This window comes from Geospiza fortis, unplaced genomic scaffold (genome assembly GCF_000277835.1).
Source record: "Geospiza fortis unplaced genomic scaffold, GeoFor_1.0 scaffold130, whole genome shotgun sequence".
NCBI lineage: Eukaryota > Metazoa > Chordata > Aves > Passeriformes > Thraupidae > Geospiza > Geospiza fortis.
Genome location: NW_005054300.1, coordinates 18,721,681 through 18,724,694, shown reverse-complemented (window position 1 = coordinate 18,724,694; position 3,014 = coordinate 18,721,681). Strand labels below are relative to the sequence as shown.

Genomic DNA, 3,014 nt, shown 5'->3' with positions numbered 1-3,014 from the left:
AACTCCAAACTTTTCTTTTTGTCCTTACCCCAGATATCCTTCTTTCTAAATAAGGAGGAGTTGGGTTATGGAGATGCTTACATTACACTGGTGGCAGGCATCTGCTGTAGTGACTGCCAGAATATGATTGCATGCTGCTCTGATTAAGATTTAGTTACACTGCTTAGATCTTTCAACTTCTGTTTTTGAGCTGTAAGCTTGTTATTGAGTTGTTGTGTGGTTCTGTTTAAATATACTTAAATATTTGTTCTATTTTAGTTCTGAGAATATACTAATGGTAGAAGGAATGTGCAAGAGTACTGCTTCTATTCAGCAGAGCTTCTTTTTAAACATACTCATTTACTTTTGCTTACTTAAGTAACTTTTATTGTTTTATCTTGTAACTCTTTTAGAGACAGCAGAACCGTCAGACTTTCCAGACTTCCTTGTGTGCTGGAAAGTGTTTCCTGACTTGCACTCACATAGACTTGAATAAATCACCTGAAGTAAGTGAAGGGGCATACTTGGGGTACGTTCTTTATGTTACAGAATCTTCACTGTTAAAGCAATCCCAAGGAAGTAACCCATTGTTGGCTCAGGGCTGAGTTGGTAGGGCTGATAGTAAGGAAAGCTGTGTGTTTCTGTGAAAGATACTCCTGTCAATAGAGCCTGCTGCTGCAGACTGTGTAATTCTGTCTCAATTTTAGTCATTTTCAAAGCTGCTTATGATAAGGTGGAAGGTCATTTCATCATTCCAAAGTTTCTCTGGTTTATAAGAAAGGGACTCCATACATAAGTTTTTTAACGTTCTTTTACATGTTAAAAAAATAGGAATACTGAACTTGTTCCTCCTTGGCATGTCATCTTACACATTTTGAATCCCCAGTCTGTACATTTTTCCTGCAATTGTTTGCTCCAACAATTGCCTTTTGGATTTGAACAAGAAAAAGTTCTCATGGTAGTGTGTATGTGTGTGTATATCTATATCTTCTTCTTCCAGTCTTGTTTGATTATATGTTATATATATAGTAGTTTTAATTTATGCATCTTGCTGTAAAGAAAAAAACAGAGGCAAAATGTAAATAACCAATCAATCCTTTATAAAACCCTTCAGGAAAAACTGACTTTTTTGTTTTTTACTTTCCGTTTGCTCTTGGAAAGCTTTTCACCTTTCTTTACCTGAATAAGGAAGCTGCTGCCCTGAACTGGGGTTCTTTTCTATTTCCAGTAAATACTTTTGGAAAATATCTAGTGTTGAAATCTATCATCACTTCCAAGTGTCTTGCATTCTTGTCAAACAGAGAATGCTGAAGTTCCAGTTCATTAGTGGGCTGAAATTTCTGTCTTCAAGGAGTAAGGAAGCTCAGTAGCTTTGTGGTTCAGTGGAAATTATGTTATGCTGAAAGGACCTACCTGAGGAGTGACACTTCAGTTGCATTGTTGTTACCTGTTTAAAGGATGAAAATGTTCAAGGAGGGCTGCTGTTAGTGAAGTCTGTAAGTCATATACAAAAGTTTCTTTTTTCAAAAAAGCTTTTTTTCAAAAATTTCTTTTGAGCATGTACCCAGATGTGGTTGAACTCCTTTTGAGCCCAAAAGATGTTTGTCTGCAGTTGGGCCCTTGTCTTGCAGAGTCTTTGAGCAGTGGTGTGTATAGTCTGTAGTCTGTGTTACAGAAGGTGAAAACAAAGAAGATAAGAAAAGATAACCCAGCATCTTATTTGGAAATCTTTGCTGCCTTCCCCTCAATTTCTGATTGCTATTTTATAAATAGTTCTCCACATTAGTTAGGAGGAGGAGGCAGCTACTCTGCAGGGAAAAACACTTTGCTGCAGTGTTGCCTGTATAATTTTATAAAATAGATGTCATGCATTTGAAGAATTAAATCAGCTGAGATTCATGTAGAGCTTTAGCATAGCCAGTAAAGAAGCTACCAGTGTTAAATATTTTGCTAGTTCTTTTATTTATATGTTAACCCTGGTTAACACATAAATGGTTTGATGGTTTAATAGAATGCAGATGATTCTCAGTGTAGAGAGGGACAGAAGTTACCTCTATTCAAAGTCCTTTTCTTATTTTTCCTTGATTAAAACAAGAATTTTATTCACTTATTTGAGTGGGAAATTAAATAGCTAATTTAAAGGAACATAAAAAAGATGCTCAATTTTCCTTTTTCCTCACCAAAAGAAAAATGGAGAAAGAAAAATTACTTAGGGTAATTAATAATTTAAAGTGTATCTGTTAAACTAGTTTTAGCTTTTTGTTGAAAAATATACATCACATAATGTACTAATTTATACATCTGAAATAGCTCTGCTTTAATCTTTTTTCAAAGTTTTTTTTAAGTTTAAATATTATTAATTGGCAGCAAATGGGACAAAGATGGAAAGATAGCAAATCCTTTTTGTGCTGGTCCATGCTCTGTGCAGTGGAACTTTGTCACCTCTTGTTTTCAGAGTGGTCCTGTATTTGGGGAGCTCTGCTTGGTTGGGCTGAGCAGTGTGGATGTTGTATTCAGCTCTGAGTAATTGTGCTTGGGATTGTTGTCTGTTTGTGGGCAAAAAGAGGCAACATCAATTCCTAGCCCAGTGTGCCATAAATGCTCTTACCTGTGCATTTAGAAGTCTTCTCAGAATGGAGAATCCACTGCATCAAGGGTGAATCAGTCTGCAGATGATAACTCCTTAAAGTGTATTTCCTGTTTGAATTTAGATGAGATTCAAATGTCAGCTGCTGGCTCTTGTGTCTTCAGTAAATAGAAAAAGCTGCTAGAGTCAGAGGGTTTTGTTTTTTGTGGGTTTGGAGTTTTTTTGGCTGGTTGGGGTTTTTTGTTAGAAGTCATATTAAAGCAACAATGTCAAGTATCTTAAGTTTCTTGCAGCAGGACAAGCTTTCCAGAGCTAAAATAAGCATGAGTTTTTCAAAAACATGATTGAACATTAACTACACAAATGCTTGCTCATTCTGATGCTGTCTTTCAGTGCTGATGGAAAAGCTTTCATAATATTTTTCAAGCCACTCTGGAACACAGTGAAG

The 3,014-nt window shown here is 36.0% G+C and overlaps 1 protein-coding gene across 1 annotated transcript in view; it reads left to right on the top strand.

Annotated features, from left to right (window-relative positions):
• The first annotated feature begins 420 nt into the window (after positions 1–420).
• BMPR1A (bone morphogenetic protein receptor type 1A) overlaps positions 421–3,014 on the top strand; it is a 48,075-nt gene continuing 45,481 nt past the window's right edge. The window contains exon 1 of the mRNA XM_031063786.1: positions 421–485. The gene's annotated coding sequence lies outside the window, so the exon portion shown is untranslated. The remainder of the gene's footprint in view (positions 486–3,014) is intronic.